The following is a 25,273-nucleotide window of genomic DNA, read 5'->3' on the forward strand; positions in this document are numbered from 1 at the left end:
TCTTTTTATTATTTTTTTTTAGCCTAGACATAATGTTTTACTTAAATGGGCTTCATTTGCTTGGTTGGTTGATTGGTTGGTCGATTTTTGGTTTGTCTCAGCACACTGACTTGCTTTGCAGAGTGATAAAAGGATAAAAGTAAGGCAAAGTTAAGCAAGCTTTGGGACTTTTGCTTGGATTCACATGCATCAGTGTGCTGGGTTGGAGATGAGAAGGATGTGACGGAGATGTGGCTGGGAGAAGAGGTGGAAGGGCTGGTGTTATTGCAGGGGTTTGGTTGTTGCTTGTGGTCTGTTGGCTTGTGAAAGCCCTGGCAATAGCATGGTATGTGCCTGGAAGTAATGAAGCAGCAGGGCAGCTGACTTGCCTTGTCCTTCCTCTTGTGGGTTTATGTCAAGAATGTTTTGAATAACCAGCAGCTTAGGAGCCAAGCTTTCTTGTGCATTCATTTCCTGGGTTTTCTTAATGGTCTCAATAGGAGGAAGAACTTGGTGAGCAGGACACGAGGTGAACGTGATAAGGTCAGCTACAGAGAGAGAATGTTTCATGTCAAACACTACACGAACTTCTATATGTAACTCACAGGGCACTGTCCCCCTTTGTTACAGAACTAAATAGTTACAGGAAAAGTGTCTCTGTACAGTGCAAATGCCCCATCCCATGAAGCTGTGCTAACCTGGTGTGCAAGCTGACGTGGGTGCGCCCTGCTTCCTCGCTCCCTCTGCCTGGCTCCATTCAATCACTGTTCAACCCAAAGCAGTGGTTTTCACCCAGATATGCATTACTCAGGCTGTTGCACATGCTGCATCTACTCCCAAGCCAAAGGGGAAAAAACCAAACAAACACAAGAAAACACAAAACCAGAAGAGAAGAGGGCAGCCTCCTCCCCAAGCCTGACTCGTCCTACCTGTTCCAGGCAGGGAATCCAGCCCTCTGCACCTCGGTGGCGATTTTCAGCTGATATCACACTGTGGCACAAAGAGGATCGGCGAGGAAAAGCTCTCCTGCTGAATTCAGAGGCTTCTAATTAAAAAGCTTAATAGGAAGCAAATAAAATGAAATAGACAATTCAAAGGGTGTTAAAGAAAGCCCGGGGTGAAATTTGAAATAGCTGGCCTTTCCCCCTGCTTTTGTAGGAAAAAAGCTTTCATGTGTGTCCCTGTTTGAAACCCCTGTTTGATTGCAGAGCTGTGGATTTTCCATTGGGCATCTCCTTACCGGGGCTGAAGATACCAACCTTCTCGGTGGAAGGGGATGAGCAGATCTTCCCAGACACTTAGTCCTGAGGTATACAAGAAGGATTTTTGTTTTGTTTTGTTTGCTATTGTTGTTGTTTGTTTGTTTTAAAACTTTTCTTAAAACAGTAGGCAAACAAGCATCTGCATTTCGTCCAGAATATTATCCATTTGTTTGAAGAATTTGGTACAGCTTAAAGTCCAAGTTTTCTTTGGATCAGGCCTTTAAGATTTGGTTTGATTTATTTCCAGTGACACTGAAATGCAGCTTCCTTTTTCTTTTTTTTTTCCATCTATGCCGACCTGCTAAGTTAAAATAAACTGTAGGTTTTGATGTATTTCTTTATTTATTTTAGTTACCGCAGAGGCAAGAATGCAGAGTGAGAAACTTGGATGAAATTTAGAGAGCAGCCGGATTAGCTAGGACAGGTGCCAGGCGGCTCGGGTGCCCTTGTAGCTTGGGATGTTTGAGTTGTGTTTTTAGGCTAGTTTTTCATGTTCATCTCAGAGTCCTGAGCAAAGTAAGTTTTGTTACGGCCCCTTCTCCGTCCGCACTGCTCGGGCAGGTTTGGCAAGGCCGTGGTGGTGGTGAAATGAGCTGCTGGCACTGCAGTGAACCTAACGCGCTCCTAAGAAAACAGACGGAGAGAGTGATGGCCTCACTGAGCATGGGTATGGTTTTTCTATCAAGCAAGTTGCTAAAACGGGCAGGACCAATGTTTTATAGCATTGCAAAAATCTCATCCGTTCTCAATATTGCTCATTTCTTGCAGGGGCATTTAGGCATTTCTAAACCTCAAAGAGCAGGGTTCCCATGTGGTGCACAGAAACAAGGCAGCCTGGATGCTGCAATTTAAGGAACTTTGCCCAAATTCATGCACAGAATTCGGTTCCTATGCTGGGAATGTCGCCCATCCCACACTCCCAGCCTTTGCAGCAAAGGCGAACAATCATGAGCCTATACATCGCAGCGAACAAAAAGACCCATTTTGTCCCCCAGCTGCCTTTCTGGGCAAATAAATAAGACCCCCCCCCCCAACAATTGCATGCTCCTGAGCTGTGGTGTCCTGGCAGCAAGTGGGGCAGATCCTTCATCTCAGGGGGTGCATGACCCTCCTGCCCGTGGGTCCCCAGGGGATGCTTGTAAGCAGCATGCAGGCAGGTTTGGGGGCACGCTGGCTTGGTGGGCATCCTTGCACCCTACAAGTTACCTGGGTTCTGGTGGCTGCAGCATGCTGGGCGTGCAGGCTGGGGGTGTGCACATGCGGCAGGGCTGGGTTTGATGGTAGCATCAGGACAGCCCAGCGTAGATGTACGTGGATGGACCAGAAAGCTCCCATGGCAGGCGTTAATTGCTGTGAAGTGAATTACCGCGGGTGTTGCCTTTAACCTAAACACCAAGGTTTGCTGGTTTTGGCAGCTGGAGGTGGAATTAGTTGGGAGCTGCAAGTGGCAGCCGGCGTTGCTGCAGATATCGTAGGATCTCTGTGCTGCTCATGACTTGAAGTGTCCAGGTTTGGCTCCGGGCTAGTGCTTCTCCTCTTCCTTTCCTGCTGCAGCCCACATATTGCAATGCAAAGCATGCAGCAAGCTCAGGGGATGGGTGAGGTGGGATAACATAAACCATTTTTGTTATAAATAATGAAATTTTTGATGTTTGTGAGCCAGCCTGTGGTTTCCCCTGCTCTGGTTCTGGAGCAGGCAGGGGGCCTCTGATACGAGTTCTTTGAACTGAATTTGAATAATGCTGTGCCAGTGTGAGGGGCGGAGGCAATTTTGGTGGGGGCATGGGGGGGGGGATACGCTGTGTATATCAATATTTTGCCCTCATTTAGCCTCTTAAATCTATGGATAAAAAATATTTTTCATGCTAATGACTTCACACAGCAGCTTGGAAAGGAGCAGGAAACAAGGCTTTGTGAACAACTGTACGCAGAAATGTTGCATAATGTGGAATGAATGGGGGGTGATGTAATTCACCCAGGCTAGGGATTACAGCAATTTTGCGCATATGCAAAAGGGACTTAAAAAGTTGATTGACTTGCTCAAAACCTCAAAATGCAGAGGGGAGTTTGGGGATGTAGCCCCTGAACTTTGTGCTTAAATTTCTGAAACAGATACGTTTGTATGTTCACCAAGCTGAAGTATCCATGGACACCTGTTAGTTACCTTCCAAATTTAGCCTAGTATAAAGGAGTTAATGCAGATAAAGAAAGGAAATAAATCCAATATAGATTATATGTTGTTTTTTTCTTTTTTTCTTGATTTTCTCAGAAGAGTTCATATATTCAGGGAAGGTCCCTTTACAAACAAAAATCATTAAAAAGGTAACTCAGGTTGCAAGCTGTAGGAGAACTGCAAGCTGTAGAACTGGCTGTGGTTGCAGCCACTCTATTTCTAGCTATGCTTGGTGTTATTCCTTTTTTTGATGTATTTCACTGAGCTGAAGGCTGAGCTGTCTGTAGTAAGGACCTGTGGGTATAGGGCATTTCTCATCTACCTGACATACTTCTCAGATATCCCATTATGCCCTATTTTAGGGTCAACAGAGCTGGGTGGGGAAGGCTTTTTGGGTTGGGGCAGGGTGGGGTTCAATCTCTCACACACTTCTCATGGAACAGTAGCTCTTTCAATGTGAGATTTACCCAAAGTCCTTCCCTACAAGTACAGGGTGCCCCATGCAGCCTGCTGTGGACATCCCTGCAGGAGCAGGAATTGGGGTTTGTGGAGACAAGACTGGCTGTGCTCCGTGTTATCACCTGGCTTTCCCCTGAGACCTGGGCTGAGCCCTGCAGCTGGGAGAGGCAGGAAGTGCTGCTCTAAGCTCATTGTCATCTTTTGGAGTTTTTGGTGATTCTTCTTTCCTAATTTTAAATTTTGCCATCATGACTGGCTTTTCACGTATGTCCAAGCAGATGCGGTCCATCGAGATACATACTTGGTTAAATCAGCCAGGGTTCCCTCCACCCCATCTCTCTTTTCTTTAGGAGAGCAGAGCCCAGGTCTTTTGCAGCTAAGGTGGAGCATGTTAGCAATGGGATATTGCAGATAATTCCTTATGGAAATAGTTTTTAAGATTTTTTTTTTTCCATGTGGAAATTGCCAAAACCTTTTCCTGGAGGAGCAGGTCCCTGTCTGACACAGGTGCCAAACCACTGCCAGGAGGTGGGCTCACCTCCCTTCACCACTTCCCAAGGATGTCTGTGCAGTACCTCAGAGGGTCTTCTGCATCTGCAGAATACAAGATGAAAACAGTTTTATGGGCAGCACAGGACTCATGTGGGTCATATCAATTTTGATTATTAGTGTTGGATTACACCTGTGACACTGTTGGGAAAATAGGTCTTGATAAGGGATTTGCAGAAGAAGTGGGGATTGCCTGATAGCCTTTAAGTTACTGTAAAAAAATCATATTTAATTGTTCATTCTGTGCATGAAAGTGATGTTTTTACATGTGAATGTTTCTTATTATCAGCTTTCTGATGAGAATTATTTGAATTATCACAAAAGATAGGACAGGACTGAATCTGTAATTTGCCTTGGCTGTATTTTACTCAGGTATTTGGACAGAGAAGGTGTTGCTACAGCTTAAGGAAGAAATAATCTTTCTATATATTCTTTCTTCAGGCAACTAATTGATTTTTTTTAGTGTAATTCTCGATGAAACTTGGTATGGTGACAAACACAGTTTGGATCTGTCTCAGAAACACTAACATTTTATAGACACAGGGATTATTTGTACAAGTCCTTTCTAAGATAATTAATTTATTCTTCCCTCCCAAGACCTATTCACAAAGGTTGTTGATGGCTACAAAATGGTTTGGCTTTGCTTTAAGGAAAGACTTGGGAACAGGGTTTGCTCAAACCCCCACAGGCCTATGGCTTCCCTGGGAAGCATTTGATTAGAGATGAAATCAGAGGAATGGTGGTCACTGGCTCGTTTGTTCTGAACCTGTTTGGGGAACCCAGATGTGACAGGTTTGGGGGAAAGACTGGGATTCTCTGTCAAGGGAATATGTTTCCCAGAGATTTTCCTAGAGGATCATATATACGTATTATATACACATATTACATATGTAGGCTTGAAACTAGTATCTGAGTTACAGCCTTACTGTAACATCTTTGACTTCTTGGAAAAAATCAGCTAGTTTTTAAGACTGGAAAATCCTTTAACATGCTGAATGTTTGCATTTTTCTCATCTGCTCTCCTGATTCCTCCCTCGGTCTCTGATGCATGTGCTGCTCCTGCTATTTATCCGCAGCACAGCGGTGCCCTGGAGCCTCAGCCCCAGACCTGCCAAGCCTCCTGCTGTGTTTGGGAGACTGAGTTTATTTTTTTGCCCGTCTCTCGCTCCCGGTGTGGCCCTGGCAGCCGCAGCGGCTCTGGGAGCCCATATGCCAGGCTCAGCTGCTCGGCAGATCCATGGTCCTCCCTGTCCTCTGCACGGGCTGGAGGGAGCAGCCACCCATGGCCCTCAGCCCAGTGCATCATGTGCTTCCTGCTGCCTTTGAAAGGCTTTTAAAATTTTTACTTTAAAAAGTCCCTTTGATAACATACCAAGGGCGCTGAGTGATCGCCCAGTGTGGGGCTCCAAGAGGTTTGTGTTCCTGGTTTGCACGTTGACATCAGTAACCTGTGAAGCCAGACATGTCCTAGATGGGTCTTTTAGAGAGAGATTCAACATCTAACTCACTCAGCAGGTACTTTGAGAATCCCTTTCCATCCTTTTCCTATGTAAATCAATCAAAAATTTACTCTTTATTCTACTCTATATTACTACCCTACTCTTGCTTTTATCAGAGCAAGACCAGGGGCTAAGCCAGTGAGGCATTGTGCTGGAGCCTTGGGTGTTTGTATACTAATTGATTAATATTTAATCTAAACTTCAGGAAAACTTCCTTACTGTGCAGGTGGCACAGCACTGGCTGCCCAGAGAGGCTGTGGGGTTTCCCTGCTTGGAGATCTCCAGAAGCCGATGTGGTCCCACACAGCCTGCTCGGGGCGGCCCCGCTTGAGCGGGGCTTGGAGCAGACGGCCCCAGGGGTCCCTGCTGCCCGTTCCTCTCTGACTTCATCAGCACTTGCAGTGGCCAAGCGAAGGATGGGGGGATGATGGGGGACATCCCTGTCTGCCGACTTTCCTGTTTGCTTCTGGTCCAGAAATTTTGTCTAATCCTGCTTTGAACCTGTTGGCCTCCTGTGGCAGCAGACTCCAGAGGCAGGCTCCCTGCTGTGTCAATAAATATTAACTTTTCTCTATCTGAAACTAACCTCCTGGTTTGGAGAGTTCCTCAGGTTCTCGTATTGCAGGATTTGGTGGCTGACAGCTCAGTGCTGGCCTGAAGTGTTGCCTTAATAGAGCCAACATTGTGGCTTTGGGTGCCTGTGGATATTTTTTCTAGAAATCTCATAACTTCTTTTGTCTAAAGCATATAAAACAGGAGGATTTTGTATTGTTTTCCTGAATTTAGCCCTAAAACCCTCCTACACTGCACTTTAGGTAATTATGTACTATTTTGGATCTCATCTTAATGCCTTTATTGGATCTAACTCTTAACTCCTTTGTGCTAATCACTCTTAGTCAAGAGATACAGGGTGAGAGAAGATGGTTGCTTGGGTATGCTGGGCGTAACAGCCCTGCTGGAGACTGCAGCACTTAGTGCCTCAAACTAGTACTGCAGGTAAGAGAAAAAGAAATTGCTATTATAAATCTGGGTAACAGGTGGTCTGAGAACTGAAGAGGACAGCATCTGTGCAAGGAGGTTTGTTCTGAATTCAGGCGTAAGGTAAAGCTGCTGTCTCAGCTGATCACCCTTGACCCCATCATTGTCACCAGTGGGATGGTGGCACCTCTGGAGGGCAATTTATTCCAAGCAAATGTCGTTCCTGGAGAAAAAATGCTCCTTGGGGTACTGTCTCAGTTAATTATCAAGGGAGCCTGGTGCTTAGACTAGACTAGGCCACTGATTCTGAAACACGAGTATTCAATGGATGTGATGTCATAAAAATAATTGAAAAAAAAAAAAAAGGAAACCGTTTGATCTTCTCATCACTTTGTATTGTGCTGCTTCATGAGACACTTTCCATTGTTTTCTCTTTTCTCTTCTGGACAGGACAGTTACAAAATTTTGCAGCCACAATCAAAGTTTCATGAACTGCATTTCCACATGGGATTATAAAAATACTCACATATTTCAGGTTTTGAGGTTTCCATTGGGGGTCATTTTTACTTTTAATAAGAATTAGTGGTATACAGAATTTTGGCATATCCCTCATTCTTCTAGGACCACTTGTCCTAGAAGGAATTTCCTAAATATTGGACCAACTGAGTGGATTAGGAGCAGTCTAAGAATGCAACTGCTTCTGATGCCCATGTTGTGCCCAGTTTTCAAAATGAATAAAACTGTGCATGCTGTCTTGTTAGGTTCATAATTTAATTAAAAAAATAATAATAATAAAATAGGGAGGTATAGAATTTCTCTTTGCAGATTGTTATGATAAGGCACGGGACATAGAAATGTGAGCATCTAATCTCAAGAGATACATAGGGGCGCCTTTTAGAAATGGTTTTGGAAGGCTTTAAGGAGGATGACTTGCAATGTAAATTAGGCTGACGTTGTTAGACCCCCAAAAGATTAAATGAGAGGGGGAAACACAGGCCTGAGGGACTGTGTTATCCCTGCGAGTCTAAACTCTCATCCCTAAATATCTCTTGTAACCACCAAAGAATCCCCCGGAGGATGTAAACTGGCTATTTCATTCAGAGCAAGTCTTATAAATAGAAGGGGGATAAATAAACACACTGTATTGACACAAGGGCATCTTTGTTGAGTCTTTTTCATGCTGAGTGGCAAACTGCCTACGTTGTGCCAGCTTACAGGCGTCCTGGCGGCAGGCAAGTCCAGCTTCCTACAAGCAGCAGCAGCCACGGTGAGCTTGGAGAAGAAAAGACCCAGTGTGGTGGAGGCAAGGGGCTGCGGTGTCGCTTCTTGCTGTAGCCCAGCGGGCTCCCTGGCACGTGCCTGGGGCACGCTGAGTCCATGCAAGGGGAGCTTGTGCCTCCTGCTCGTCCCTCTGTTTGCTGGGGCTGCCTGTGAACACGAGGACCTGGAAAGAAAGGCTGGACAGAAAGGAAAGTGTTGCTGCAGAAATCCCAAGGTGATACGGGGCTGGTGTGTGTCAGCCAAAGCCTTTCTCCTTGAGGGGCCTGATTTCTGTAGGAGGATTCTTAGTGAAAGAGTTTGGTACTCAACATTAAAGTAGATGTCAGAGGCTGGACCTGGCCATGGCTTAGTAAGACCTTTCCCAATCCCATCAGTTAACTGCTTTTAATGAAAGTTTTATTTCAACGTTATACTTGGTCTCTGGGTTTGTGTTGCATCTCGTTTAAGACAGAGTGTAGCAAATTTAAAGCAATCCTTTACATGAAGTTTCTTTCACTAGTTGAACACCCAGCGAGTGCTTACACTGATTCCTTGTCTTTAAAGCAATGTCTTTCCATCATATTTTATTTTAGCATGATCCCCATGAATTTTCCAATAGAGGTGTGAGTTTTCTGGAGTGACTGTAAGCCTTGACATAAACTTGCTTTTCTTTCACAGCCCGTTGATCCCTCAGAGCTCCCTGACCTGCAGGTTGAAAGTTTTGACTTCAGTCAAGCCAAAATTCCACCAAAAAAAACTAAAACCATCTGAAGTAGCCTAAACGGATATTTGAAGTTTTACAGGAGGCTGTTGGGTTGCAGAGCATCTGAATTATATTTAGCAATATTATCCTTTTTAATGTAAGCAAGCAACAGAGAGTTTGAAGCAAGTTTTAGTTGCTCTGTATGCACATTTTTTTGCTACCGAAGAACAGTGTACTTTTGTGTAGCTTTTGCCAGCATTGTGTCAATTGTGTTCTACCTGCTTTGACTTTAAAATCTAGCTTTGTCTGCCGATACTATTGCAGTTTATTTATAGCACAAAGTACTTTATATGAGTTCAAACATTGGCTGATGTCTACAAGACAACGGCTGTGTTCAGAAACGGGTCTCCCACATTTTCCTTCAGCCTTAGTTTTTCTTTCCATGTCATCCCGCTGTGCTTGATATGCTTAGAAAGGGGCTGGATCCTGTCTGCTGAGGAGTTAAATCTAATTTAACAGGAGACTTCCCTTCCCTTCCCTTCCCTTCCCTTCCCTTCCCTTCCCTTCCCTTCCCTTCCCTTCCCTTCCCTTCCCTTCCCTTCCCTTCCCTTCCCTTCCCTTCCCTTCCCTTCCCTTCCCTTCCCTTCCCTTCCCTTCCCTTCCCTTCCCTTCCCTTCCCTTCCCTTCCCTTCCCTTCCCTTCCCTTCCCTTCCCTTCCCTTCCCTTCCCTTCCCTTCCCTTCCCTTCCCTTCCCTTCCCTTCCCTTCCCTTCCCTTCCCTCCATTGTAAAGAATCTGGTTAATGAAGGATAAAACTCTCCTACTGATTTAGGGGACTGAATGTGGTTTGGGCTTGCTGAGATCCTCTGTATTCAGAGGTGCTGTAAATAACATCTCAACTCAGAGCCACGTTTGTGCCTTCCCCTTACGTAGGACACACTTCCCATCACAGCACATTCATTTCTGCTAGTACTGATTTTGATGTCACAAAGACAGGATTCAGGTCTTAGATGGAGATACATCAAAGGTTTTTTATCTCATACAAATTGTCTTATTAATACAAATATGTGCAAAAGAAAAAATAACAACAAAAAAAAGATGGTCCCTTGGAATGATACACTCAGTTCAGTGAAGCACTGGACCTTTAATCCCTCGACAGTCTGTCCCCTCACCTCACCCCTGCATCCCCATGCTCTTTTTGCACCTGGTCTGGACATAAGGATGTTATTACCTTTTCAATGCAGGAATTTGCTATGCAATGTGGATTCTGGAGAATTCCAAATCTTGTAGAAAAAGACAGCTTGCTTTTTTTTTTTTTTTTTTTTTTTTTTTTAAAAAAAAAAAAAAAGGGGGTAAAATCAATTGTATTGAAAGCTTTAGGAGTTGTTGCAGGGATTTGTCTTTGCTCAGGTTTTTATCCAACATGTCCAGTGCTTATCCCATTGAGAGGATTCTGAATTCTGAAAGAGGATTTTTCGTGGAAAAATGTATACTTTAGCAGTGAAAATCTAAAAAGGTTGGATTACAAAAGTTTGGGTATAAATTCCTTGAAGTTCACCCAGGGTCTCTTTGCCTTTAAAACTCATAAGCTTTGCAATAAAGGGAACAAGGCTTCCCTGAACCCTTTGGTGTCCAAACCCACTTTCTCTGCTGAGCCTGGAAATGTCCCTGTGTTGTTGGTCCTAGGCAGGTTCATTCCCTGGTACGAAGCAATCTGCAACAAGTGCAAGCCATCAATTGTGGTGTGGCTGTAGGTGAGGGATGCATGGGAGCTTCTGCTGCTGTAAGCTCTGATGCAATTTAACTTTTCCTAGGCAATCCCAAAATAGCTTTCCATCCTTGTGTTGCATCATAGGGTATGTGCTGGACTATTAAAAATTAATGCAGAAAAAATTAGAATTCTTGCTTAACCCACTCCAAACCCTAACTAAGACACCAAGCTAACTCAAAAACCTAGAAAATAATCATTAACGGTATCTCATTTTAAAATCTAGCACGTAGCTGTAATTTTTGCATTGAGACAAAATTGTGAGGAAATACTATTTTTGACTCCAGATAGAAAGAACTCAGATTATATCACTGACTGCAAATCAGTTATCTGATTGAAAAATCCCATATTGATGTTAAATTTCCAGGTTTTCTAACCTCTGGATTTTAAAAATCTTTGCATTTTAGGACAGCAGCACACTCAGACTGTGGGAATGTGCCTCTGGTAAAACTTTCTCTATTTTGTTATCCGGATTGTATTAGATAATGGTAAATTCACTGTCCCAGTGACAAGCAATATGCTTCTATTGCATTGCATTTAACACAGAATAAGAATAAATAAAGGAAAATAAAATAAAGTGCTCCATTATTTATTTAGAAGGCAGAGCATTTCAAGCCTTCACAATACATCCTTTCTTGGAGCTGTGACTGTACGATCTTCCTTCAGAGAGCTGGAAGCTGCAGTTCCTGGGTTTCTTTGTCCACAAACAGTTGTGTGGAATCTTTTACCTTGCCTGATCAATTGATCAGATTCTCCAAGTGCATAAAAATATCAAATGCCTTAAATTAGATGAAAGAAGCCCATTTTCAGTTTCTTACTTTCTAAATGGCAGGGGTCATCCTTGGTAATTTAAAGGAAAAAATTGATGTTAGAATGGGCAAAGATTTTGTCTTCCATAACAACATTTCATACTACAGAGAGTGGAAAGGAGATTGGATTAGGCAAGACTCGATGCTTATCTGTGAAATAGATACTCTAATGAGAGTCTTGAAATATTTCTTTTTACCTGCATGCTGGTTTCTTCGGTGTGACAAAAGCAGTGTAACCTCAGAGTTTTTGTTGGCTGAGTGGAAGGCACCATATCTGCAGACTTTTGACACAAGCCAGAAATGAAACCAATGCAGCAAGGAGACAGCAACCCTGCATGATTTATCTCTGTTTCTGCCCTCCCAGCATTCTTCACTGCTCATCAGCAAATATTTACGCATCTCTATTACTTGTTTTTCCAGGTAGCTTAAGGTGAAGCTTGCTAAAGCAATAATAATTAGATTGTGAAGGTCCTGGCCTCTTCCAGATAAATAGTAAAAACTCCAGATGACATTATGCAAGCCACCTGTCATTGCCTGGCATCTGTCTTGGCCTCAAAATTCTGGTATTGGACGATTTAGCCTAGTGCAACATTTCCTCCAAGTCAGATAGGATGGTGGTGAGCTTGTGGCGGAGGAGAGAAGCTTGCATGTCCGCTTTGCAGAGTAGGCAAATACAGCGCGGTAGATACTAGGGGAATTGGTTAATAAATACTAAAAGGAGAGGAAACTTACAGAGTCTACAGGTGAAACCAGTGCTTTGTGTGCCTTGTTTTCCAGCTGGAGAGCTGCAGAAGCCCCAGGCATCACCTGAGCACAGAGCACTGCTCTTCTTTCATGTCAGTTTGAACGGTCAGGAAATTCTGCAAGTTTCACATTTTTGGGGTTTTCATAGACCTGCTGTGAAGAGCGTGCTCATGATCCATTTGTGCGGATCTGTGCAAAAGGAGAGAAAGAAGAACACATCTTCACCAGCAGAACGTGGCATATCTGTGGGTTGCTGGAGGTGGTGGTGGTAGGTTTTTAGTTTCAGTCAGTGGATATCAGTGAAAATGAGGACACCTGTTGCCAAAAAATCTCAGTGTGATCTCTCAGTTTTTATCGTGAAGCATACAGCATACTAAGAGTGAACTTAAAGATGTGTCCTATATGTGACCTTATAATCCAGCAAGCACTTTGTGCAGCTGTGGAAATATTTTTGTGGCTCTGGCTTTCATCGGGACGCCATGGGTAAAAACTAGAGCTCTGGCAGATAGCACAACACATTTTTTAGCTATGAGTGAAATTCAAAGAAAGATCTCTTGAACCTTTGGTTTCCTCTCTAAGAAGACAATTTGCAGTGCTACAAAGGCCAGTGTTTCTTTGTAGTTAAACACAGAACTTTCCATTCAAAGTTTTATGCCGCTCTCCATAGCCTCCACCACTAAATCTCTCCAGAAAGTGGTAGGTACTTAGTGTTTCCTATGTAGGATCTTGATGAAGAGATAATGTTTAGTTGTTGAAGGCTACCTAAAAATAACTAATTCTGTAGCGTGCCTGCTCTATCTTTTTTTTTTTTTTTTTCCCTTGTGTTTTTAAATCATGTCTCACAGATGGCCTGAACTCCATCCCTTTGAAGGAGCAGATTAGAAGAAGCAGAAGGGTGTATATATGTATATATGTGCGTGTATGTGTATTATAATGTGAATCAGTACAAGGGAGATTTCCTCAGATCAGTCCATGAAGTCGAGTTTGACCTTGCGACAGCAAATGAGGGCGAGAGAGGTTGCGTTGGGGTGCTGGGAAGGGCCTTGAAAATAGCTATGAACAGCTCTTGTTTGGTGCTACAAAGAGGGAGGCGATGGAAGGTGAGATGCTCCGAGTGGCGGGCCAGCAGCAGAATACTGAACAGCGAGATTGCATTCGTCAAGGACAAAAGCATACTGTGGTTTTGAGAATCAAGCTGATGAAACGTGACCGTGTGAGTGTGCAGGAAAGGCTGTGCCTTCGGTGGGTTACGTGGAGCAAATGAGCGAGGTTTCATCCTGGTTGGGCATGGGGACTGGGAAGGATCTGTGAGTCTGTGTTGGGGTGACAGCTGTCGGTCCCGGTGTGGGTCATGGTGGTGCTTGTGGGGACATGAGAACACACAACACGAAGTAGGGAGGACTGGGGATGCTGCAGGAAGGTTTCGGTGTCCAGGACCAGCATTCTGGCCTTGCAGGCAGCAGGCTGGAGAGACTGCTGTCCATAATCTGCCCTCCTGCGTGGTGCCTTGAGAGGTCTGCGTGCAGAACTGATCTCATCCCTTTTAATCAAATTATGAATGAGGCTAAGGAGCTGTAAATTCCAGGGCTTTTTTAGTTTTGTTTGACTGCACATCTGAGACCACATAATTATTTTACGTTGGTTGAGACTTTGCCATGGATAGGTCTTTCATGTTATATCTTGCTTTCTGGATGTACACGGGCACAAAAAGGTGGGATGAGATTTGTGATGCAATTGTCAGTACATGAAGTTACAAGTTTAGGCCAAGCTTATCACTTAAGCTCTCTCAATAGCCCCTTGGGAAAAAAAAGATAGGCAGCTCTTAAGAAGTGTTCTGGCACCTCCTAAAATATGGAGTATAAATGGGCAGCTGGCTCAAACGGCATCTGGCCTGCAGGCACCCAGGTCAAATGGCAAGGGTGTTGCCCATCGACACGTGGAGCGGCTCCACATTGCACAGCACTGTTCAAGGCAGTCACCTCCAAGCCTGATCTGCATGAGACTGCCTTGCTGCAGCAGCGTTTGTCCTGAGAGGGTTGCAGAGGCTGTGGTGGTGAAGGGAAAGCTCTGCGGTGCATCCGTTCTCCCTTAGTGCTGGCTGCACTCATGGGATCGCTGCAAATAGTTTTTGGGTGATTTAGAGTATTGGTGAGCTGTGCCTGGCTCATCTGCTGCCTGGGTGGCTGCAGGCCTATCAGCTCCATTCTTGTCCAGAAAATTGAAAAGTTGGTAGTGGAAAGTGTAGACATTTATTCCAGAAAGTATCGATGTGAACAAGTACATTTTTTTTATTAGTGCTTTCTCAGCCAAGCTCATGGATCCACCCCGCTCGTTAATCCCGGCACCAGACATTAAGGAGTGAAGTGTGATGCTTGTCCCTGTGGAGTCACTGCTCTGTACAAAAGGTACTGAGACTTGGGGCATGGCCAGTGCTCTCCCTTCACCCAGCTCCTGGGACTCCTCTTGTCCTCCTTTGTCATTGAATATTTCATACATCACTCAGATGGCCATGGGATGCAATGTGAATGTTTTTCTCCACCAGAAGACATCAGAAAATTGTTTCTCAGGCCTGGCTCCTGCTCAGCACCACTCTAAGTTCATGATGTGTGATAAAATGGGCTAAGGAGTGAATGAGGCTCACTGGTGGGTTCGAACATGAGGCTTCCAGGCAGGTTTTGTCCTGGGATGAAAAAAAAAAAAAAAAAAAAAGGTTTTGGTCCTGGGAAATGCTGATTGCAAAAGGCATGGAAATCAACCATGAAACTTGATGAAACATGGAAATCAGCTGCCAGGCTGAGGGTTAATCAGGGAATGAGGAAGAATAAGGGGAAGAAGATAGGGAGAGGTGTCCCCTTTCCCTCCAGACCAGTGGTCCAGTTGCCCCCAAGGAGCTCTTCCACTATTGCTCAGCATCCGCAAAGTGTGTAATGGGGTTCCCCAGCCTGCCTGAAGGGAGGCGTTGAGCAGAGCCCATGGCTGGGTGACTCCAGGGTCTTGCTATTTCTGCTGAGCAGAGGATGGGTGGGCCTGGCTGGCTCACTTGGCAGCACAGCCCCGGGTGGGCGCGTGGACCTCCCTTCCCAGAGCAGCACGAGGCGTGGGCTCTGTAATGGCTTATTGCTCAATAAACATCAGAACAGCAGACCTGCTCCAGAGCTTTGCTATTGATGCGGCTATTTTTTTTTTTTTTAAAGAATGCCTTTCTTTTCTTCTTCTTTCTTTCTTTCTTTCTCTCTCTCTCTTTTTTTTTTTTTTTGGTGAAACTTGCACTTAAAAAAAAAAAGCATCTGAGTTTCAGATGTGCCTCAAAATGATGTCAGTTAGAGATCACATCTTGTGAACTTCCCTTCGCTCTTACCACATCCTGGTGGGGTTTTCTGTGTCCCATCTCAAGTTAAACACTTCTTACAGGAGGTAAATATAGCTGAGCACCTACTCGTGATGAAATGCGTGGGCCGAGGCAGCCGCCTTTGGGGGCGTAAGCACTTTCTAATTATAGCAGGTCCAGCTTCCTTTTTTCTCCCCTCACGTCATTATGTAAAACTCATTCTTCTCAGTTGTCTTTCCTGAAACAGGACCTCCGTAGATGTGTGTACACAGATTAGAAACGAGTGTCGAAGCTGTGTTCTGGCCCAGTCTCCATTTTGCCCAGTGGGCAAATCGGATCTCAGGGCCAGCCTTTGTTTCATTTTGTCTTGGGCAGCCCCAGAGAGGGAAAAGTGAATGCTGCAGTTATTTCCTGAAGCACTTCAAGTAGTCTCTTTAGAAAGTGGTTAAATAAAGGAAATTTGACTTCTGTAGACTAGAGGTCAAGAACACAAAGCAGGTAGATAGCACTACGAGGAGCTGAAGATTAATCACCAAACTTTCATCTCCCATTTAATTCACTGCTTCAGGTACGTGGCAGCTGTAGTTCAGCCAGTCACAGGCTCTGTTTCTTAAAGGGAGGTGAGAGGGGACCAGCTACAGGCCCCATGGCATTATTTCTGTGCACTGGGGGGGTCACCAAAGCTTGTGTGACTCCTGAGCAGAGAGGAATGGGGTTCAAGTGAGGTGGGCAGCAGGGCTTGATCCACTCTGTGTGATGTGAAGTTTTCTGCTGGAGACCTGAGCAAAGTCTTTTGGTCTGTTCTCCCATGTGCCCGGTGATAGAACGAGGGGGAACGTGCTAAAGTTGCACCAGGGGAGGTTTAGGCTGAATATTAGGAAGAACTTCTTTACTGAAAGGGTTGTTAGGTATTGTGATGGGCTGCCCAGGGAAGTGGTGGAGTCACCATCCCTGGAAGTCTTTAAAAGACGTTTAGATGTAGAGCTTAGGGATATGGTTTAGTGGGGACTGTTAGCGTTAGGTCAGAGGTTGGACTGGATGATCTTGGAGGGCTCTTCCAACCTAGATGATTCTGTCATTCTGTGAAAGTCAGATGTTGAAGGGCCAGGCTTGCTTGGTGACTGAAGGCAGGACTTTTGACTGAAGAGAGTGCAAAAAAGACAGTTTGAGTGGAAAAGCGGCTTCTACCATGCCTTCCAACATATTGACAGAGCTCACCATGGTCCTCCATCATTCAGGCAGTGCAAAGGAGTGGAGGACAGACATCACCACCATGGCTTGCAGTGTTGCAGTGCCATTTGCCCATGCCCTTGCCTGCAGCTGTGGCAGATGTGACGGTGGGAGCAGTGCCGGGAAGTGCTGGAGGGCTGCAGGGTGCAAAAGGAAGAGGGACTGGGCACTGGAAAGCGAATGAATGTGAAAATTGCCAATAAGCAGGCCAACAAACTGCTCAAATGCCAAGTTATTTGATAACTGCTGTCATAGTGTGTACAAGATTATATGGTGATATAGTGAGGCGCTTACGAGATAATTCATCCTGTAACATTGCCTTGTAAGCAGAGAGAATGGCTCTGGCTGAGCAAATAAAGAGGGTGCTCTGTAGCCCTGCAGTGTTCTCTGAGATAATATGCCTGGGTGTACAGGTCCATTGATTTATTCCTTTGTTTTTATGGACTAATGTTTGTGGCAGACAGACGCTGACATACTGATATTGCAGATGGGTGGTGATGTACTGCTCACAGAACCTTTAGCTGCTTTTTATTTTTTATTTTTTTAGTGTTTAAAATGCTTTTTATTGCTGCTCAGCCTTTTATTCTAATTATCTGCCCAGTGTTGTCAGTAGAAAGCAGAGACTTGAGGTTATAAGTATCGTAGACCATGGGGATGGGAGGAAGGAAGGGTGACAGCAAGGACAGAGATGTCCTCCGCAGCCAGAGCGGCCACTGGGAATGAGTCTGAAATAACATCAGCCTTTTGGTGATTAAACTTTGTGATTAAACCTTTGTTTTACTGGCAAAGGAGTGACAATAATGGAGCCCCTGTGGAGTGATAGGAAGAGGAATGTTGGTCAGGGCTTCGGATAATTTCTGAAGTTGTCTTTTACAGGTCCATCCTCCTCTGAATAGGAGTCTGCAGGTAGACATATTCTCCTCCTACTCATGGGTGGTGTGAAATCATAATCCTGTGATTGCTTTTCTTTTCATCACTTTGCTGCCATGGGGTGAAAGGGATTCACAAAAGGCATTGCTGGTGGGAAAAATCCCAAAATGCAGCCTTTTGAGTTTGCTTGGAGCCCAGTCTCTGTAGGATGCACAGCAAAGTTTGCATGAGGGAGCAGAGACCTGACTCATGCTTTCAGTGCAAGGTAGGAGAGAATGAGAAAGGTAGGTAATTACCTTTTTACCTAGTAATGTTCCTTTCTGTGGCTAAGTCTTTTCCTCAGTCCTTCACTGTGAACCAGCTCAGTGTGCGGATTTACAGATCAGTGGAGAGGTTATCACGGAAATGCTGAGCAACTCACTCCTTACGTTGGTCATGGGAAAACCCAAATAACTGGGTTGTTTAGCAAGAAGCCAGAACATTACATGGCATGTGTTTCCTCATAGCTTACATCGTCGAGCTTTTTCTCTGCTGATGTGATGGCAGATCAGATCTATGTTACAGGAACCACGGTGTGCCTTTATGCTTCCCAATCTCCATAGCTGTGCTCAAGCTGTTTCAGAAAGCGCATGCAATTACTGTAATTCGCTGGGCTAATAAAGCCTAAAACCAGTCACTATTTGTTATCTGGTCCTGACCAGACAGTCCGGCCTGTTGACGTTTTGAGTGCTGCTTCCCTGCTGTTTTGGGAAAGTGATACAATGGAAACAGGCAGATCCTTAAAAGACGAAGCCATGTAGAAGAAGCTCCTGAGATGCAATTGCTGGAGCAGCAAGAGCTGATGTCCTCTGGAGTCTGTAGGTCCCTGGAGGGTCTCTGCTGGGGTGCTGGCACTTGTGGAAGGTCTTTGCACCAAGGGCTGCTGGAGAAGACAAGGAAGCGGCTAAATCCCTTGAAGTGTTTGTGTTTCTTAAAAGAGCATTCCCAGAAGACACAGACAGGATTTTTCATGTTCCTTCGTTGATGGAGTCTGCATGGGCAAGCAGGGCATTGTCACCTGATTTCTCTGGGATGGGTGGAAGGACAGCTGTGGAGGTTCCATGGGTGCCATTGCCAACAGGCTCTTGACTGCTTTGGCCTGTTCTTCCACCATTTGGAAGTATTTTGCAAAAATATGGATACCTTCCCCTGTCTTATTGTAGCATTTGGGTGGACTCTGTAAATCCAGAGAAAGAAGTACTGTTACGCATCACGGTTTTGCTTTACAGGCTTCGTGGCTGAAAGCCTCCCCTTCAGCCCGAGGTGGGTAAGCAGGGTTACTCAGTGCTCCGTGTGGAAGCAGGGGATTCTGCTTTGCAGAGCAGATTGTGAAAGATTTTTCTCCGTCCCTCCCTCCAAATCTGATGTAATGAAGTCAGAGATAGAATGATCTCTTCTCTGTCTGTTTCCCTAGTGTAGCATGATATATTTTCTGGGAACAAATGTCTCATGTGCCTCTCTGCAATGGAAATGACCTCATTTTCAGAAAATGTCTGTGGATTGTGTGATTATGACACGGCACAGTGCTGCTGCTCTCCTGTGGAGGTGCAAAACCGTCTTTGGGAGGTAGCCCTGTAGTGAAATTGTCCCGACTCGGCATTTGCAGCCAGTAATATCGATGTATATCTCTTGAGCACGTACCGTTTGATGTCTGCGCTCTCAGTGCCACGAAGGCAAGGCGGTGCAGAGCATGACTGGGAGCAGCCGTGTGCTTTGTGATGCGTGCTGCGAGCGGTCCAAGATGAAGTCACCCAGACCTTCCTCTGCTCTTCTCTGAATCAGATTTGTCTCGTAAATTACTTTCAGCTTCCTCCGTGGAATGCCCAGGGTGTGTGTTAGAGAAATGAACAGCGGTCTCTCCCGCATGTATATTGCAATGATCACAAAACCCCGTAAATAAAACAGTTTATAGCGGGGAACAAAGCTGGCTGCAGACACACCAGTTATTTCTGATGATAATGACAGAAGAATTATTTCTTATTTTATACTGGCATCAAGGTATATCTACAACATCACTCCGTTGAAGTGTTATGAGGGAGCCAACTCACCACAAAATTCTTGATCTGGGGGTTGTAGTGTAAACTCATAAAGTTTGTTCCTCTGTTTAATGAATCACCTGAGCCAGGTATTGATATGAAATGTCGTAGGTCATAATAAACGGATACTAAATGACAAGATTTGTGGGAAAACCCCTCCAAATTTTACCAATGTTAAGTTTTATTCAGCCCTACGGAGGCAGGCTTACTCCTCCAGGTTTCTCTTTGTTAATAATAAAGAGCGGGCACTGTTAGTCAGTGAACCATGGGAAGAGGAAATGTTTAAGCAAAACGATAACTTCAATAGAAATTAGCAGGACAGGGTGATAAGTGACTCTTGAAGTCACTTAAAGTGGGTGCTAGGCTGCTAGCAAAAATGTACAAGCTTGTTGAAATCTGCTTCTCCCCAGAAGTGGAGTATGGCCCAAGCAGTAACTGCAGGAGCTTCAAGGTGATGACAGAGAATTATAGATCAGCAGAAGGGCAACATCCAGCAACCTGGATGAAAGAGCTACAAGACCTGAAGTCTTCCGGTACAGGACTCACGCTGCTTTTCTGCCTTTTAAAAGAATGTTAAGAGAGTCACTGCACTGTACAGGTAGATGGAATTTGTATCAGCTTCCAAAAAGAATCTTTGATGAGGACTCCCAGAGTGACACTGCTAGAGAAATTTGGTTAATTACAGAGGTAATTTCTAAAGGTATACTGTTAGGTGATGAGGTAGCAGCTGAAATTCTCTCTGCACAAGGGTAAGAGTGCAGGCTGGATTAGTGTACATCTGGGCAGGGTTCACAATGGCTCAGACCCTTGCAGAGGAAACTAAAACACCATTTGGACTAGTCAGCCTTGAGTTCTGCTCATTGCTGAAGAAAGCAAAGAAAATACTCAGTGTGCAAAATGTAGGATGGAAATAATCAGTATTGTCTAAGCGTTGGAGAAATATGTCCGTGTTCTCTCTGAGCTTACTGCCATGAACGCTGTCTCAAAGTGTTTCTGTCAATGGCAGATGGGAGGGCTAGGATGCTAAAAAAAGAGTGATTTACCACAGAAGAAAGACTAAAAGTGTTTTAACAAAAGGGGAAAGAAAAAAGGTGATTTGGTAAGATATATTAAGCAACAAGTGGTAAAGAAAAGACCAACTCAAGTTTCCTATTGAGGTTTTGCAGCAGTACAGGAACAGAGACAAAGCCTTTGAGTCTGAAAAAGCAATTTTAAAAAATGTAACTGGCACAATGCTGTTTACTGAATGGCTGCTCAGTGACCTAGGCATGAGATTTTAGTGAAATGGGCTCACAATACTTTAGCTAAGATTAGCTAAATGTTAGCCAACATTAAAGTGTTGTAGGAGTGTTGGTGCTTATGCTTAGGAACATAACTTGAACACCAAACGCTTGGCAGCAGCTTACCCCAGGCATAGTGTTAGATAGTGGGTCATTATGGCCTCTGAAGGAACCTTTTTTTTCTCCTCTATCAGGGACAGACACTTGTATACCCTTTTCTAAGTATTTATGTAGTATTTATGACTTAGTGAACCTTTCAGTTTAGGATTTGTCTCCCACTAGTGATTTCTCTCGCTCCATGAGTGTTTGATTAAATTTGTTTCTCAAAAATCTTGTGCAGAAACCATGAGCTGCTAAGCAGAAGAATGAGAATGTTTCTGGGTTTGTTGGTTCCTCAAACAAAAGAAAATCTTTTTTCATTAGGAAATGGTATTTTTGCAAAATATAAATGTAATGTTTGTTTATAAAGCAAGTCTGCAGATGGTGTTTATGAACAATATCAAAACTGTGGTTTGGGACAGGCTAGATTTCATAAAATCACTGATTGTATTTTGTGCTTGCATTGCAATTACCTAATCTCTTTTTTCTTGTGGATCTCAGAGAGAAACAAATGAACAGCATCTAGCAATGCTTGCACTGAGACAATACTTTTAAACAGTAATCTAAATGGAATATGAGTTAATAATATGCCTGATTCCTGCTGCAGTTCCACTTCAAGTTATACATTTGCACCATAGCAATAGATTTTGTTCAGTGTATTGAGTGTCCGAGGCTGAAAATTCCCTTCTCTTCTGGTTTTGTATGTATTTCCTACTAGTGCTACAGCCCCATGTAAATGGGAATGATTTCCCCTACCTCCCTCCTGCCTTCGCTTCCCTGGGGGCCTATGCCCAGTGCATTGAGTACACCTTGAGAAATGGGGCACTGGCCTTGCTTTTGGCTCTCACATCACTGTTGCAGACCATGGGATGCACCTTGACGAGCGTTTACATCTTCAGTGTGCCTTGGTGGGAGGGTTGGAAAGGGCTGGCTGGAAGCACCAAGCAGCAAGGGCCAAGGAAGTCAGATTTGTCAGAGCTGAGCCCTGCCCGTGAGTACTGTTAGTGCTGAGGGTGCTCCTTATGGAAATAACTTGAATAAATGATTGGAAAAAATTTGAAAATCGGGCTCTAAAGTGCAGCCATACCCAGCAAGTTGAGTACGTTACTGTTCCTAGCTTATGCAAGAAACCTGTTTCTTGTGCCTATCCCAAATCTCACACATCCACCTAAGCACCAGCGAGACGTTTTTGCACATTTTAGCTTAGTTTCTTGAGGAGGCTTTGGCAGTCATGCTGTCTGTCAGTCTTTCCTTAATATCTTCTGCAATTTCAACTGCATTTGGCAGAGAGAGAATCTCAAAGATAATGAGTTCTTGCGAGTTCTGTGAAAACTGGTGCCAGGATAGAGCAGAGAGACCCAAACGGATGCAGCCACCGATGAGAGGACATTTATAGCTCAGCTTCTTGATCACTGCAGCAAGCAATGGCCTTGTGGTCACAAGTGAGTCCTTGGTGGTGGCCCATTTGGGATGCGTGGCTCCGAGCTGGTCACACTCTGCTACGGCCTTGTTGGCTGCTGTGGTTTAACCCTGCAGGCAGCTCAGCGCCACCCAGCTGCTCGCTCCCCCCCAGTGGGGTGGGGGAGAGAATTGGGAAGAAAAGAGTTAAACTTGTGGGTTGAGAGAAAGTTTAGTAGGAAAGGAAGGGGGGGAGAGAATCCACAAAGTAGGTGATGCACAATGCAATTGCTCACCACCCGCTGACCGATGCTCAGCAGCCTCCCCCCTGTCCAACACCCCAGTTTTATTGTCTGAAATGACACCACATGGCATGGGATATCCCTCTGGCCAGGTGGGATCACCTGTGCTGGTTCTGTCCCCTCCCAGCTCCTGGTGCACCTCCAGCCTCCCAGCTAGCAGGGCAGAATGAGAAGCTGAAAAACGCTTGGTTTGGTGTAAGCACTGCTCTGCAACAACTGTTATCAACGTGCTATCAGCATTATTTTTCTCCTAAATCCAAAACAGAGCACCACGCCAGCTGCTAGGAAGATTAACTCTATCCCAGCTGAAACCAGGACAATATCCACCTCTTATTCCATACCATCTATGTCATATTCAGGTCCCGCACTTCCCAATACGTCCTCGTTAATCACCACCACCCTACCTGTTCTTTAATATACGCACACAGATATCATTCCCTTAGTCTATGGGCTATCCCTCTAAAATATCTTCGAGTTCGTTTGGTCCTTTACTTTGGGCTCCATCTACTGCAGTGGTCTCTCAGGGCAGCAGAGGTGCTGTGTGGTGTTGGATCGCTGCATGCTGAGGCCAGCTCTGCTTCCATCACCACTGAAACAAAACGGATTTGGAGGAGGTGTGCTAGGGATGAGGGAGCACAGGAGGCAAATCTATAGGAAACAAGACTTCATATCTGCTTCTCCATACAGAATAGAGGTTTTAGAGTTTGACCCTATGCTTTGGGTCATCTGGGGGAGAGTAAATGGCGTTTCTCACTTGGATCATTTCACGCAGCTCTGTGTTACATGGGTGAGGGTGGGTGCAGGGTGCATAGAGGCATACATGCAAATTTTAAGGAAATCAGGGTTGATCAGGAGATGCTGGGTGTTTTCACTGCGGTGGTAAGAGAGGGCTACAAAGAGCCTGTTGTGACTTTCAGATCCTGAACTGCTTTACAGTTTGGATTGGCTGGTTTTGAAGCCTTGCTTTGGGAAAGACACGAGCGATTACGTACTGCCTCCCATCACTGTGGAGCGAGCTGTGTGAATTTTCCCATCTTTCCATTTCTGTTAGGCTGTGATTTTCTCAATCAGGGAATGAAATGTGGTTGAATAGATATGCAAGTATATGGGCCCCAAGCAAATGGGGCTTTAACCAGAGTTACAGAATTTCAAAGGAGCCTAATGTGGCTTTGGCTGGTCCATCCTTGTGGACTGCCCTGGAGAAGAAGCCCAGGTCACCCCAGCAGACTGGCCTGTGTCTACACTGCTCAGGGAGGGCTGGCTGCACCCACCCTACAAAGATTTTCACCTTCCCTGGGCATTTATGGCACTTCTGTAGCACTGAGGTGTCATTATTGTTTATTTGGGCTTTTTTTCTGGCTCAAATGAGAGAAGAGTGCTGCAACGCTTGTGCCTTGCTTCACAGCTGAGCCTGATGCAGGAATCTGGAAGCTGGAAGGCTTTGCATACCTTGCCCATACCCCAAAATGAGTTTTAAAGAGGCCTTTGTCCCTGTGGTTTGCTGGAGGGACCAAGCAACCTGCTCAATAGAAAGCTCCCTGTAGTTTGCTGTTTCGCAGGCTCTGATGCCTGCGCCTCCCTGTCGTGACATGTTGCTCTCCACCTTTCTGTCGTTAACCCTCTCCATCCCGACTGAAGCCAGGTTTTGGCAGCAGCTGTGCCTCCCGAGGTGGGAGGCTCAGTCACCGGGGCACAACGTGTGTCCGCCGTGCCTCTGCCTGGGCTGTAGCTGCTGCCGCGAGCTCCCACAGCTGGAAAAGCCAGGGAGCTATTTCCTTTCCAATCCCACTGGCATTAATATACAGAGTTAGTCTTGTCCCGGGTTTGACAACCCTCCTTTTTCATAGCCTGGTGGTTCCTTTCTTCCCCTCCCCACCGTCCTTCTGAAACAGCAGAGCTACAGAGGCTCTCCTCTCCTCCCTGCTGCCTTCCCATACCACCTCCAGCCCCTCCTTCCTGCAAAAATACTTTTCTAGACTTATTCTCAGTGATTTTCAGGGTGAGGTGATTTATCTGCAAATATTTCTCTTTTTTTTTTTTTTTTTTTTTTTTTTGACTCTTCCATAAACCAGAGGTACAGTGGTTCCACAGCTGCAACATCTTGCAGGAAAAAAAAAAAAAAAAAAAACAAAAAAAAAAAACTTGGACCCAACAATTCCCACCCTTTCCAGTGTTCTGCAAAGTCGAGGCTCTTTTGGTACCCTCAGAGCTGTTTTTTGTTTGCCCTTTGAAGGAGCTGCACGTGAGCAGGAGATAGCCACAGGCACTGAGTAATTGTGAAACAGTCCCTCGGAAATGGAACCAAGATTTCCACAGATAAACATAAACTTGCTAAAGATAGATGTCACGTATCTGGTTTAGATATATGGAAGACTGAAGAGAAGAGAGAGACTGAAGAGAAATTTTATAAAGTATACTGATGTGCATAGTTAGCCATTGATTAAAAAACAGGCTTGGTTTGGGGTTTGGTTATAACCAGCTTTTCATGGTTTGACTCAAGTCGCTCATC

The 25,273-nt window shown here is 44.9% G+C and overlaps 1 protein-coding gene and 1 long non-coding RNA gene across 7 annotated transcripts in view; one reads left to right on the forward strand and one right to left on the reverse strand.

Annotated features, from left to right (window-relative positions):
• The window catches only part of LOC311423446, a 249,558-nt gene extending 224,655 nt beyond the window's left edge, over positions 1-24,903 (reverse strand). Inside the window, exon 1 of the long non-coding RNA XR_014685713.1 lies at positions 24,894-24,903. This is a non-coding gene — a long non-coding RNA (uncharacterized lncRNA). The remainder of the gene's footprint in view (positions 1-24,893) is intronic.
• Positions 1-25,273, forward strand: part of HIVEP3 (HIVEP zinc finger 3) — a 298,262-nt gene that overhangs the window by 108,008 nt on the left and 164,981 nt on the right. Inside the window, exon 1 of one of the 6 annotated variants that reach the window (XM_084497415.1) lies at positions 1,259-1,288. The exons of the other annotated variants lie outside the window; for them this stretch is intronic. The gene's annotated coding sequence lies outside the window, so the exon portion shown is untranslated. Of the gene's footprint in view, positions 1-1,258; positions 1,289-25,273 lie in introns of those variants that run through there. 6 annotated transcript variants of the gene reach the window in all.

Source organism: Aythya ferina (genome assembly GCF_964211825.1).
Source record: "Aythya ferina genome assembly, chromosome: 24".
In the NCBI taxonomy this organism is placed as follows: Eukaryota; Metazoa; Chordata; class Aves; order Anseriformes; family Anatidae; genus Aythya; species Aythya ferina.